Source organism: Dendrobates tinctorius, unplaced genomic scaffold, assembly GCF_039654945.1.
Source record: "Dendrobates tinctorius isolate UK_male_01 unplaced genomic scaffold, ASM3965494v1 ptg000464l, whole genome shotgun sequence".
Taxonomy (NCBI): Eukaryota; Metazoa; Chordata; class Amphibia; order Anura; family Dendrobatidae; genus Dendrobates; species Dendrobates tinctorius.
Genome location: NW_027362126.1, coordinates 2,157,907 through 2,173,031, shown reverse-complemented (window position 1 = coordinate 2,173,031; position 15,125 = coordinate 2,157,907).

Genomic DNA, 15,125 nt, shown 5'->3' with positions numbered 1-15,125 from the left:
TGTGTCACTGACTGTGTATAGTAACCTCCGAGCATTGTGTCACTGACTGTGTATAGTAACCTCCGAGCATTGTGTCACTGACTGTGTATAGTAACCTCCAAGCATTGTGTCACTGACTGTGTATAGTAACCTCCAAGCATTGTGTCACTGACTGTGTATAGTAACCTCCAAGCATCGTGTCACTGACTGTGTATAGTAACCTCCGAGCATTGTGTCACTGACTGTGTATAGTAACCTCCGAGCATTGTGTCACTGACTGTGTATAGTAACCTCCGAGCATTGTGTCACTGACTGTGTATAGTAACCTCCGAGCATTGTGTCAGTGACTGTGTATACATAACATAAAGAAGGATTTTTCCAGCGTCTCCAGGAGATAAAATAATAATTGCTTTATTGAGAATATAAAATCTTCATTCCATCAGGTAAAAACGACATAAAGAGGCGTATGGAGGGGAGCAATTTCCTACGCGTTTCACCCTAAGAGGGCTTAATCATGGAATGACTGTGCATTAGGGTGACCGGATCTCATATGGGGGGGAAAAAATGTTGGATTTTTGTCCGTCTGGACCCCACAAAACGATTCCCCTTTCCAGATATTGAGAGAGCCAAAATTTGAGCTCGATCAAACGACGTTAACCCGTGCCGCTCGTCGCTCAAAGTTTGAAAAAATCCAAATTGAGGTATTTTAAGATTTAGGTATTTTGCATAGTCTGTTAGACTATAGAGAATGTGACAACAACATTGCAGAAATAGCCCTGACCACATTTTTGAACCATTTGTGGTATTTGAATGCAGAGTTGGTGGGATTATTGTTTTTTGATCCCACCGTTACAGACAATGAAAAGTTGTTAATGGCTAATAAATTGCTCAGTAGCACAGATGAACCATCAGAGCACGCTAACCTACATGAGATGATAATTTTACATAGTTATCTAATCTATTCTAGAGCTTTTGTTAAAGTAGTTTTTGAAGCGTCAGAATATAATGCTCGGCATTTGCTTACAACTTGCAGGACATATTGCTTTTGTTCTTCATCGTTTGTCAGAAGGTCGTTAAAGTCGGTTACTTCCTACCTCTTTTAATTTTTCTTTCCTAACTTTTGGATTTACAACCCTAGCGTGCTCTGATGGTTCATCTGTGCTACTGAGCAATTTATTAGCCATTAACAACTTTTCATTGTCTGTAATGGTGGGATCAAAAAACGATAATCCCACCAACTCTTCATTCAAATACTACAAATGGTTCGAAAATGTGGTCAGGGCTATTTCTGCAATGTTGTTGTCACATTCTTTATAGTCTAACAGACTATGCAAAATACCTAAATCTTAAAATACCTCAATTTGGATTTTTTCAAACTTTGAGCGACGAGCGGCACGGGTTAACGTCGTTTGATCGAGCTCAAATTTTGGCTCTCTCAATATCTGGAAATGGGAATCGTTTTGTGGGGTCCAGACGGACAAAATTCCGACATCGATTTTTTGCAGTCACCCTACTGTGCATAGTAACCTCCAAGCATTGAGTCACTGATCTTGTATAGTAACCTCCAATTGTGACGGACGGAGTGGCCGATGCTACCAATGTCACAATCCCACCACTGACACCGGTATGTCAGCAGACGGAGGGACGCGACACACTGCCGACACCCGGCTATCACGGGCACAGTTGGGGCTTATCTTAGTTATCCCACCACTGGCACCATGTGACAAAAATACAGCAAGCTAATCTTGCTCTAACAATTTACCGCAGGGGGGTATTTTGGATGCCCCACCACTGCTAACAACCTTACAAGAACTGCGGGGATTTATGTATATCCCACTTTCTCAGTTCCACTTTGGAACTCGCAGCTCTCCGGTGCCCCCCTTACCCTCAAGTCAGTCAGGGAACTGCACCTAGGATAATTAGTCGCCGGACGGGCTGCTTGTTGTGCACGGGCAATTAGACTACTACAGTAAGGGAATTATCAATGCTGTGGCCGCGGCCACTCATTCAACAATATAAGGCCCTTCCGGACTGCCAACCAGCCTAACCAACCGCACCCACCACGCTGCCACTAGTCACGCTTTACTTAATGAGTTAATTAAGAGGGTCCGTGGCAAACCCCCAAATTAGTAGCGATTATCGCATAGTTCGTTTCTTAGAGCATGAAGGCAGACTGAATAATGTTATCATTTATTCCCCAAATGGGCAGTGATTATACAGATAAAAGTTGCTATAAATTGAGACATTAAGTATGTACAGTACAAGTATATGAAAACAAGGATTAAAAGGCAGAAAGTAACACTTACATGTGCTTAGGTGGTATTAGGCAGACCATGTGGCTGGGGAATGGGCCGCTTAGCCAAACGTCCCCACTCATCTGGGGTTCTTGTCAGCACGGACTCTGCAGCTCCAACTGAGCTTATTGTATGGGAGGGGTACCTTATAGCCCAGGGTCGGTGACATCACAAAAGGGGCAGCTGGGGAGGTTCCACCCCCCTACTCTCTAAGTTGAAACTTTACTAAAAACTTATAATAACTATAGCTCAATGAGAAAAGCTCGTATAAGCACATATAGGGTACCATTGTTTGTGATTTATCGAATTCGATACGACAACATCAAACTTGCCATAATTAAGACACTCCATTTGGGAGCAATCCATATCTCAGTTTCTCGAGAGATTAGAATCATGAAAATTAGGGATTAGAAAGTTGATTTCGCTGCCTACGCAGGGATGTGTTTTATATCTCAGTCCCATATGGTTTTTACGATTTGCTTCTTTTCATACTACTCATATTGATCCCAGCACATGTCTAGAGAACAAAAGATTTCTTTTCCTGGCTGTTGCTGGGAGGGGGGGGAGAGAGAAGCTGTGAGAGGAAATGCCCGATATCAGGTTTCAGATGCAGGCAGAGAGCTGTACACACACACAGCTGCTAAGGGGGCAAAAGGAGGGGGCTGCAAAAGCTGACAGGCTACTTTCTCATAGAATGAAGGATTCTAGAAGGTTACAGAAAACATCATACTTTATAGAAATTTTACATTACATCTCCCCCCTTTAAGGGCGCTATGGAGGCATTACCTGACGGTAATCGGCGCACCTCAGCGGGCCCCGGCGGGACAACCCATCAGCATTACCATGTTCGCTGCCTTTTTGTGTTGTACAGTAAAGTCATACTGTTGAAGGGCAAGTCTCCAGCAGAACACCCTTCCATTAGTTCCGGACACTGTGTGCAACCAGCTCAGAGGGTTGTGGCCAGTTACCACTGTGAAGGCGCGCCTGTACAGGTAGGGCTGCAAACGTTGCAGTGCCCACACCATGGCCAGACACTCCTTTTCGATGGTGGTGTATGCCACTTCCCCCGGCAAAAGTTTCCGGCTAAGGTACAACACGGGGTGCTCCTGGTTCCCCGAGTCGACCTGACTGAGCACAGAACCGAGGCCAAACTCGCTGGCGTCGGTCTGTACCAGAAACGGGCGACTGCTGTCGACTGCTCTCAACACTGGAGAGTTGCACAGGGCTGCTTTCAAAGCTTGCAAGGCCACCTAACAGTCATCTGTCCAGTTGACTGTTTGAGGTAACCTCTGCTTGGTGAGGTCGGTCAAGGGTTTTGCAAGGGTGCTATAGTCCTGCATGAACCGCCTATAGTACCCTGCAGTGCCCAAGAAGGACTTCACCTGTTTCTTGGTCCTGGGGGTGGGCCAGGACGCGATTGTGTCTACCTTTTCTGGCTCCGGACTCATGAAACCCCGCCTACCCGGTGTCCCAGGTAGTGAACCTCGCTCATACCCATCTGTCACTTTCCCAGATTGATAGTCAGGCCTGCCTGGTGAAGACGCTTGAGCATCTCCTGGAGATGCTGAAGGTGTTCCTCCCACGTGGAACTGAAGATGGCCACCATGTACTCCTCCAGTCCCTGAGGCAGGTGGTTGACCATCCACTGGAAAGTGACAGGGGCATTTTTCATGCCGAAGGGCATGACCGTGGACTCGTACAGTCCAAAGGGGGTGATAAAGGCGGATTTCTCCTGCGCCTCAGGGCTCAGGGGAATCTGCCAGTATCCCCGACTCAAATCCATGATGGATATGTACCTTGCTTTCGCCAACCGCTCAAGCAGATCCTCAATGCGCGGCATCAGGTGGGCATCATAGGTTGTGATGGCGTTGAGCCCCCTTTAGTCCACGCAGAACCGGGTGGTTCGATCCTTTTTAGACACGAGGACTACAGGTGAAGCCCATGCGCTTTTTGACCGTCAAATCACCCCCAGCCTTAACATCTCATTGATCTCCTGGCGCAGGACCTGTTGCACCTCCTCAGAGATCCAATAAGGTGTTCGCCGTAGTGGGGCGTGATTCCCGGTGTCCACCTCATGAACCGCTAACTCCATCCTCCCAGGTCGGTTGATGAACACGGCCCGGAAGAGTTCCAGGGTGGCCACCAACTGCGACCGCTGGGATACGGTTAACAAACCACTTATCTCCATGTCCTCAATGGACCCATTGGCCTTGGCTTGGGCCAGCATGTCCAGGAGGGGGTCTTCCTCCCCATCCTCGGGCAGGTTGCAGACCGGTAGGATGCAAACTTCACGTTCGTAGTGCGCCTTCAGCATGTTGACCTCAAAGGCCTTGCGCCTACCCCGAGCATGGTCAAGCGTGACCACGTAGGTGACCGGGTTGAGCTGTTGGTGGATGACGTATGGGACTTCCCAGGCTGCCTGAAGCTTATCCGTTGGTATAGGGACCAGCACCCACACCTTTTGACCCACCTGGTAGGTCCGCTCCCGGGCGTTCTGGTCGTACCAGCGCTTCTGGTCAGCCTGAGCCTGCGTCATGTTGTCATGCACCAACTGCGTCAAGGTCTGCATCTTGTCACGGAAGCGCATGACATAATCCACGATGGACACTTCTGTGGGGTTTGGCTCATCTTCCCAGGATTCTCTTATCAACCCAAGGGGTCCCCGGACTCGCCTGCCATACAGGAGCTCGAAGGGGGAGAACCCGGTCGAGGCCTGCGGAACTTCTCTGTAAGCGAACAGCAGGTGTGGGAGGTACCACTCCCAGTCTCACCCTTGGGTCTCAACCAGTATGCGGAGCATCTGTTTGAGGGTACCGTTGAAGCGTTCACACAAACCATTAGTCTGTGGGTGATACGCACTCGATACCAGGTGCTTCACCTGAATTTTCTCACAGACAGCCTCCATTAAGCGAGACATGAATTGGGTCCCTTGATCGGTAAGCATCTCCCTTGGAAGTCCTACCCTTGAAAAGATGGTCACCAGTGCGTCAGCCACCTTATCTGCCCTGGTTGAAGACAGAGCCACTGCCTCTGGGTACCGGGTAGCGTAGTCTACCACGGTGAGAATGTATCGCTTTCCAGATTTGCTGGGGACGGGCAGCGGGCCCACAATGTCCACCGCGATTCTCTGGAAAGGCTCCTCTATCACCGGAAAAGAAATAAGGGGAGCCTTAAGAGCAGGCCCCGCCTTACCCACTTTTTGACAGGTGCCACAGGAGCTGCAGTATTGTGGTACATCTGTCCCCATCTTGGGCCAATAGAAGTGTCTGTGACATCACAAAAGGGGCTGGCTGGGGAGGTTCCACCCCCCCTACTCTCTAAGTTGAAACTTTACTAAAAACTTATAATAACTATAACTCAACGAGAAAAGCTCGTATAAACACATATAGGGTACCATTGTTTGTGATTTATCGAATCCGATATGCCAACATCAAACTGGCCATAATTAAGACACTCCCTTTGGGAGCAATCCATATCTGTTTCTGGAGAGATTAGAATCATGAAAATTAGGGATTAGAAAGTTGGTTTCGCTGCCTACGCAGGGATGTGAGTTTTATATCTCAGTCCCATATGGTTTTTGCGATATGTTTCTTTTTATACTACTCATATTGATCCCAGCACATGTCTAGAGAAAAAAAGACTTCCTTTCCTGGCTCTTGCTGGGAGGGGGGGAGAGAAGCTGCGAGAGGAAATGCCCAGTATCAGGTTTCAGATGCAGGCAGAGAGCTGTACACACACATAGCTGCTAAGGGGGCAAAAGGGGGGGCTGCAAGAGCTGACAGGCTACTTTCTCATAGAATGAAGGATTCTAGAAGGTTACAGAAAAAATCATACTTTATAGACATTTTACATTACACCAAGCATTGTGTCACTGACTGTGTATAGTAACCACCGAGCATCGTGTCACTGACTCTGTATAGTAACCTCCAAGCATCGTGTCACTGACTGTGTATAGTAACCTCCAAGCATCGTGTCACTGACTGTGTATAGTAACCTCCAAGCATCATGTCACTGACTGTGCATAGTAACCTCCAAGCACTGTGTCACTGACTGTGTATAGTAACCTCCAAGCACTGTGTCACTGACTGTGTATAGTAACCACCGAGCATCGTGTCACTGACTGTGTATAGTAACCACCGAGCATCGTGTCACTGACTGTGTATAGTAACCACCGAGCATCGTGTCACTGACTGTGTATAGTAACCTCCAAGCATCGTGTCACTGACTGTGTATAGTAACCTCCAAGCATCGTGTTACTGACTGTGTATAGTAACCTCCAAGCACCGTGTCACTGACTGTGTATAGTAACCTCCAAGCATCGTGTTACTGACTGTGTATAGTAACCTCCAAGCATCGTGTCACTGACTGTGTATAGTAACCACCAAGCATTGTGTCACTGACTGTGTATAGTAACCTCCAAGCACCGTGTCACTGACTGTGTATAGTAACCTCCAAGCACCGTGTCACTGACTGTGTATAGTAACCTCCAAGCATCGTGTCACTGACTGTGTATAGTAACCTCCAAGCACCGTGTCACTGACTGTGTATAGTAACCTCCAAGCATCGTGTCACTGACTGTGTATAGTAACCTCCAAGCACTGTGTCACTGACTGTGTATAGTAACCTCCAAGCATCGTGTCACTGACTGTGTATTGTAACCTCCAAGCATCGTGTCACTGACTGTGTATAGTAACCTCCAAGCATCGTGTCAGTGTCAGTGTCAGCGTGCTCTGATGGTTCATCTGTGCTACTGAGCAATTTATTAGCCATTAACAACTTTTCATTGTCTGTAATGGTGGGATCAAAAAACGATAATCCCACCAACTCTTCATTCAAATACTACAAATGGTTCGAAAATGTGGTTAGGGCTATTTCTGCAATGTTGTTGTCACATTCTTTATAGTCTAACAGACTATGCAAAATACCTAAATCTTTAAATACCTCAATTTGGATTTTTTCAAACTTTGAGCGACGAGCGGCACGGGTTAACGTCGTTTGATCGAGCTCAAATTTTGGCTCTCTCAATATCTGGAAATGGGAATCGTTTTGTGGGGTCCAGACGGACAAAATTCCGACATCGATTTTTTGCGGTCACCCTACTGTGCATAGTAACCTCCAAGCATTGAGTCACTGATCTTGTATAGTAACCTCCAATTGTGACGGACGGAGTGGCCGATGCTACCAATGTCACAATCCCACCACTGACACCGGTATGTCAGCAGACGGAGGGACGCGACACACTGCCGACACCCGGCTATCACGGGCACAGTTGGGGCTTATCTTAGTTATCCCACCACTGGCACCATGTGACAAAAATACAGCAAGCTAATCTTGCTCTAACAATTTACCGCAGGGGGGTATTTTGGATGCCCCACCACTGCTAACAACCTTACAAGAACTGCGGGGATTTATGTATATCCCACTTTCTCAGTTCCACTTTGGAACTCGCAGCTCTCCGGTGCCCCCCTTACCCTCAAGTCAGTCAGGGAACTGCACCTAGGATAATTAGTCGCCGGACGGGCTGCTTGTTGTGCACGGGCAATTAGACTACTACAGTAAGGGAATTATCAATGCTGTGGCCGCGGCCACTCATTCAACAATATAAGGCCCTTCCGGACTGCCAACCAGCCTAACCAACCGCACCCACCACGCTGCCACTAGTCACGCTTTACTTAATGAGTTAATTAAGAGGGTCCGTGGCAAACCCCCAAATTAGTAGCGATTATCGCATAGTTCGTTTCTTAGAGCATGAAGGCAGACTGAATAATGTTATCATTTATTCCCCAAATGGGCAGTGATTATACAGATAAAAGTTGCTATAAATTGAGACATTAAGTATGTACAGTACAAGTATATGAAAACAAGGATTAAAAGGCAGAAAGTAACACTTACATGTGCTTAGGTGGTATTAGGCAGACCATGTGGCTGGGGGATGGGCCGCTTAGCCAAACGTCCCCACTCATCTGGGGTTCTTGTCAGCACGGACTCTGCAGCTCCAACTGAGCTTATTGTATGGGAGGGGTACCTTATAGCCCAGGGTCGGTGACATCACAAAAGGGGCAGCTGGGGAGGTTCCACCCCCCTACTCTCTAAGTTGAAACTTTACTAAAAACTTATAATAACTATAGCTCAACGAGAAAAGCTCGTATAAGCACATATAGGGTACCATTGTTTGTGATTTATCGAATCCGATACGACAACATCAAACTTGCCATAATTAAGACACTCCATTTGGGAGCAATCCATATCTCAGTTTCTCGAGAGATTAGAATCATGAAAATTAGGGATTAGAAAGTTGATTTCGCTGCCTACGCAGGGATGTGAGTTTTATATCTCAGTCCCATATGGTTTTTACTATTTGCTTCTTTTCATACTACTCATATTGATCCCAGCACATGTCTAGAGAACAAAAGATTTATTTTCCTGGCTGTTGCTGGGAGGGGGGGAGAGAGAAGCTGTGAGAGGAAATGCCCGATATCAGGTTTCAGATGCAGGCAGAGAGCTGTACACACACACAGCTGCTAAGGGGGCAAAAGGAGGGGGCTGCAAAAGCTGACAGGCTACTTTCTCATAGAATGAAGGATTCTAGAAGGTTACAGAAAACATCATACTTTATAGAAATTTTACATTACATCTCCCCCCTTTAAGGGCGCTATGGAGGCATTACCTGACGGTAATCGGCGCACCTCAGCGGGCCCCGGCGGGACAACCCATCAGCATTACCATGTTCGCTGCCTTTTTGTGTTGTACAGTAAAGTCGTACTGTTGAAGGGCAAGGCTCCAGCAGAACACCCTTCCATTAGTTCCGGACACTGTGTGCAACCAGCTCAGAGGGTTGTGGCCGGTTACCACCGTGAAGGCGCGCCTGTACAGGTAGGGCTGCAAACGTTGCAGTGCCCACACCATGGCCAGACACTCCTTTTCGATGGTGGAGTATGCCACTTCCCTCGGCAAAAGTTTCCGGCTAAGGTACAACACGGGGTGCTCCTGGTTCCCCGAGTCGACCTGACCGAGCACAGAACCGAGGCCAAACTCGCTGGCGTCGGTCTGTACCAGAAACGGGCGACTGCTGTCAACACTGGAGAGTTGCACAGGGCTGCTTTCAAAGCTTGCAAGGCCACCTCACAGTCATCTGTCCAGTTGACTGTTTGGGGTAACCTCTGCTTGGTGAGGTCGGTCAAGGGTTTTGCAAGGGTGCTATAGTCCTGCATGAACCGCCTATAGTACCCTGCAGTGCCCAAGAAGGACTTCACCTGTTTCTTGGTCCTGGGGGTGGGCCAGGACGCGATTGTGTCCACCTTTTCTGTCTCATGAAACCCCGCCTACCCGGTGTCCCAGGTAGTGAACCTCGCTCATACCCATCTGTCACTTTCCCAGCTTGATAGTCAGGCCTGCCTGGTGAAGACGCTTGAGCACCTCCTGGAGATGCTGAAGGTGTTCCTCCCACGTGGAACTGAAGATGGCCACCATGTACTCTTCCAGTCCCTGAAGCAGGTGGTTGACCATCCACTGGAAAGTGACAGGGGCATTTTTCATGCCGAAGGGCATGACTGTGGACTCGTACAGTCCAAAGGGGGTGATAAAGGCGGATTTCTCCTGCGCCTCAGGGCTCAGGGGAATCTGCCAGTATCCCCGACTCAAATCCATGATGGATATGTACCTTGCTTTCGCCAACCGCTCAAGCAGATCCTCAATGCGCGGCATCAGGTGGGCATCAGAGGTTGTGATGGCGTTGAGCCCCCTTTAGTCCACGCAGAACCGGGTTGTTCGATCCTTTTTAGACACGAGGACTACAGGTGAAGCCCATGCGCTTTTTGACCGTCAAATCACCCTCAGCCTTAACATCTCATCGATCTCCTGGTGCAGGACCTGTTGCACCTCCTCAGAGATCCAATAAGGTGTTCGCCGTAGTGGGGCGTGATTCCCGGTGTCCACCTCATGAACCGCTAACTCCATCCTCCCAGGTCGGTTGATGAACGCGGCCCAGAAGAGTTCCAGGGTGGCCACCAACTGCGACCGCTGGGATACGGTTAACAAACCACTTATCTCCATGTCCTCAATGGACCCATTGGCCTTGGCTTGGGCCAGCATGTCCAGGAGGGGGTCTTCCTCCCCATCCTCGGGCAGGTTGCAGACCGGTAGGATGCAAACTTCACGTTCGTAGTGCGCCTTCAGCATGTTGACCTCAAAGGCCTTGCGCCTACCCCGAGCATGGTCAAGCGTGACCACGTAGGTGACCGGGTTGAGCTGTTGGTGGATGACGTATGGGCCTTCCCAGGCTGCCTGAAGCTTATCCGTTGGTATAGGGACCAGCACCCACACCTTTTGACCCACCTGGTAGGTCCGCTCCTGGGCGTTCTGGTCGTACTAGTGCTTCTGGTCAGCCTGAGCCTGCGTCATGTTGTCATGCACCAACTGCGTCAAGGTCTGCATCTTGTCACAGAAGTGCATGACATAATCCACAATGGACACTTCTGTGGGGTTTTGCTCATCTTCTTAGGGTTCTCTTATCAACCCAAGGGGTCCCCGGAGTCACCTGCCATACAGGAGCTCGAAGGGGGAGAACCCGGTCGAGGCCTGCGGAACTTCTCTGTAAGCGAACAGCAGGTGTGGGAGGTACCGCTCCCAGTCGCGCCCTTGGGTCTCAACCAGCATGCGGAGCATCTGTTTGAGGGTACCGTTGAAGCGTTCACACAAACCATTAGTCTGTGGGTGATACGCACTCGATACCAGGTGCTTCACCTGAATTTTCTCACAGAGAGCCTCCATTAAGCGAGACATGAATTGGGTCCCTTGATCGGTAAGCATCTCCCTGGGAAGTCCTACCCTTGAAAAGATGGTCACCAGTGCGTCAGCCACCTTATCTGCCCTGGTTGAAGACAGAGCCACTGCCTCTGGGTACCGGGTAGCGTAGTCTACCACGGTGAGAATGTATCGCTTTCCAGATTTGCTGGGGACGGACAGCGGTCCTACAATGTCCACCGCGATTCTCTGGAAAGGCTCCTCTATCACCGGAAAAGGAATAAGGGGAGCCTTAAGAGCAGGCCCCGCCTTATCCACTTTTTGACAGGTGCCACAGGAGCTGCAGTATTGTGGTACATCTGTCCCCATCTTGGGCCAATAGAAGTGTCTGTGACATCACAAAAGGGGCTGCTGGGGAGGTTCCACCCCCTACTCTCTAAGTTGAAACTTTACTAAAAACTTATAATAACTATACCTCAACGAGAAAAGCTCGTATAAACACATATAGGGTACCATTGTTTGTAATTTACCGAATCCGATATGCCAACATCAAACTGGCCATAATTAAGACACTCCCTTTGGGAGCAATCCATATCTGTTTCTGGAGAGATTAGAATCATGAAAATTAGGGATTAGAAAGTTGGTTTCGCTGCCTACGCAGGGATGTGAGTTTTATATCTCAGTCCCATATGGTTTTTGCGATATGTTTCTTTTCATACTACTCATATTGATCCCAGCACATGTCTAGAGAAAAAAAGACTTCTTTTCCTGGCTCTTGCTGGGAGGGGGGGAGAGAAGCTGCGAGAGGAAATGCCCAGTATCAGGTTTCAGATGCAGGCAGAGAGCTGTACACACACATAGCTGCTAAGGGGGCAAAAGGGGGGGCTGCAAGAGCTGACAGGCTACTTTCTCATAGAATGAAGGATTCTAGAAGGTTACAGAAAAAAATCATACTTTATAGACATTTTACATTACACCAAGCATTGTGTCACTGACTGTGTATAGTAACCTCCAAGCATCGTGTCACTGACTCTGTATAGTAACCTCCAAGCATCGTGTCACTGACTGTGTATAGTAACCTCCAAGCATCGTGTCACTGACTGTGTATAGTAACCTCCAAGCATCATGTCACTGACTGTGTATAGTAACCTCCAAGCATTGGGTCAGTGACTGTGTATAGTAACCTCCAAGCATTGGGTCACTGACTGTGTATAGTAACCTCCAAGCATCATGTCACTGACTGTGTATAGTAACCTCCGAGCATCGTGTCACTGACTGTGTATAGTAACCTCCAAGCATTGTGTCACTGACTGTGTATAGTAACCTCCAAGCACCGTGTCACTGACTGTGTATAGTAACCTCCAAGCATTGTGTCACTGACTGTGCATAGTAACCTCCAAGCATTGTGTCACTGACTGTGTATAGTAACCTCCAAGCATTGTGTCACTGACTGTGTATAGTAACCTCCAAGCACCGTGTCACTGACTGTGTATAGTAACCTCCAAGCATTGAGTCACTGACTGTGTATAGTAATCTCCGAGCGTTGAGTCACTGAACATGTATAGTAACCTCCAAGCATCGTGTCACTGACTGTGTATAGTAACCTCTAAGCACCATGTCACTGACTGTGTATAGTAACCTCCAAGCATTGAGTCACTGACTGTGTATAGTAATCTCCGAGCGTTGTGTCACTGACTGTGTATAGTAACCTCCAAGCATCGTGTCACTGACTGTGTATAGTAACCTCCAAGCACCGTGTCACTGACTGTGTATAGTAACCTCCAAGCACCGTGTCACTGACTGTGTATAGTAACCTCCAAGCATCGTGTCACTGACTGTGTATAGTAACCTCCAAGCACCGTGTCACTGACTGTGTATAGTAACCTCCAAGCACCGTGTCACTTACTGTGTATAGTAACCTCCAAGCTTCGTGTCACTGACTGTGTATAGTAACCTCCAAGCACTGTGTCACTGACTGTGTATAGTAACCTCCAAGCACCGTGTCACTGACTGTGCATAGCAACCTCCAAGCATCGTGTCACTGACTGTGTATAGTAACCTCCAAGCACCGTGTCACTGACTGTGTATAGTAACCACCGAGCATCATGTCACTGACTGTGTATAGTAACCACCGAGCATCATGTCACTGACTGTGTATAGTAACCTCCAAGCATCATGTCACTGACTGTGTATAGTAACCACTGAGCATCATGTCACTGACTGTGTATAGTAACCTCCAAGCATCATGTCACTGACTGTGTATAGTAACCACCCAGCATCTTGTCACTGACTGTGTATAGTAACCTCCAAGCATCATGTCACTGACTGTGTATAGTAACCTCCAAGCATCGTGTCACTGACTGTGTATAGTAACCACCGAGCATCGTGTCACTGACTGTGTATAGTAACCTCCAAGCATCGTGTCACTGTGTATAGTAACCTCCAAGCATCGTGTCACTGACTGTGTATAGTAACCTCCAAGCATCATGTCACTGACTGTGTATAGTAACCTCCAAGCACCGTGTCACTGACTGTGTATAGTAACCTCCAAGCATTGTGTCACTGACTGTGTATAGTAACCTCCAAGCATTGTGTCACTGACTGTGTATAGTAACCTCCAAGCATCATGTCACTGACTGTGTATAGTAACCTCCAAGCACCGTGTCACTGACTGTGTATAGTAACCTCCAAGCACCGTGTCACTGAGTGTATAGTAACCTCCAAGCATCGTGTCACTGACTGTGTATAGTAACCTCCAAGCATCGTGTCACTGACTGTGTATAGTAACCTCCAAGCATTGTGTTACTGACTGTGTATAGTAACCTCCAAGCATCGTGTCACTGACTGTGTATAGTAACCTCCAAGCATCGTGTCACTTACTGTGTATAGTAACCACCGAGCATCATGTCACTGACTGTGTATAGTAACCTCCAAGCACCGTGTCACTGACTGTGTATAGTAACCTCCAAGCACCGTGTCACTGACTGTGTATAGTAACCTCCAAGCACCGTGTCACTGACTGTGTATAGTAACCTCCAAGCACCGTGTCACTGACTGTGTATAGTAACCTCCAAGCACCGTGTCACTGACTGTGTATAGTAACCTCCAAGCACCGTGTCACTGACTGTGTATAGTAACCTCCAAGCATCGTGTCACTGACTGTGTATAGTAACCTCCAAGCATCGTGTCACTGACTGTGTATAGTAACCTCCAAGCATCGTGTCACTGACTGTGTATAGTAACCTCCAAGCATCGTGTCACTGACTGTGTATAGTAACCTCCAAGCATTGTGTCACTGACTGTGTATAGTAACCACCAAGCATCGTGTCACTGACTGTGTATAGTAATCTCCAAGCATCGTGTCACTGACTGTGTATAGTAACCTCCGAGCATCGTGTCACTGACTGTGTATAGTAACCTCCGAGCATCGTGTCACTGACTGTATAGTAACCTCCAAGCATCGTGTCACTGACTGTGCATAATAATCTCCAAGCACCGTGTCACTGACTGTGTATAGTAACCTCCAAGCATTGTGTCACTGACTGTGTATAGTAACCTCCAAGCATTGTGTCACTGACTGTATATAGTAACCTCCAAGCATCGTGTCACTGACTGTGTATAGTAACCTCCAAGCACCGTGTCACTGACTGTATAGTAACCTCCAAGCACCGTGTCACTGACTGTGCATAATAATCTCCAAGCACCGTGTCACTGACTGTGTATAGTAACTTCCAAGCATCGTGTCACTGACTGTGTATAGTAACCTCCAAGCATTGTGTCACTGACTGTGCATAATAATCTCCAAGCACCGTGTCACTGACTGTGTATAGTAACTTCCAAGCATCGTGTCACTGACTGTGTATAGTAACCTCCAAGCATCATGTCACTGACTGTGTATAGTAACCACTGAGCATCATGTCACTGACTGTGTATAGTAACCTCCAAGCATCATGTCACTGACTGTGTATAGTAACCTCCAAGCATCGTGTCACTGACTGTGTATAGTAACCACCGAGCATCGTGTCACTGACTGTGTATAGTAACCTCCAAGCATCGTGTCACTGTGTATAGTAACTTCCAAGCATCGTGTCACTGACTGTGTATAGTAAC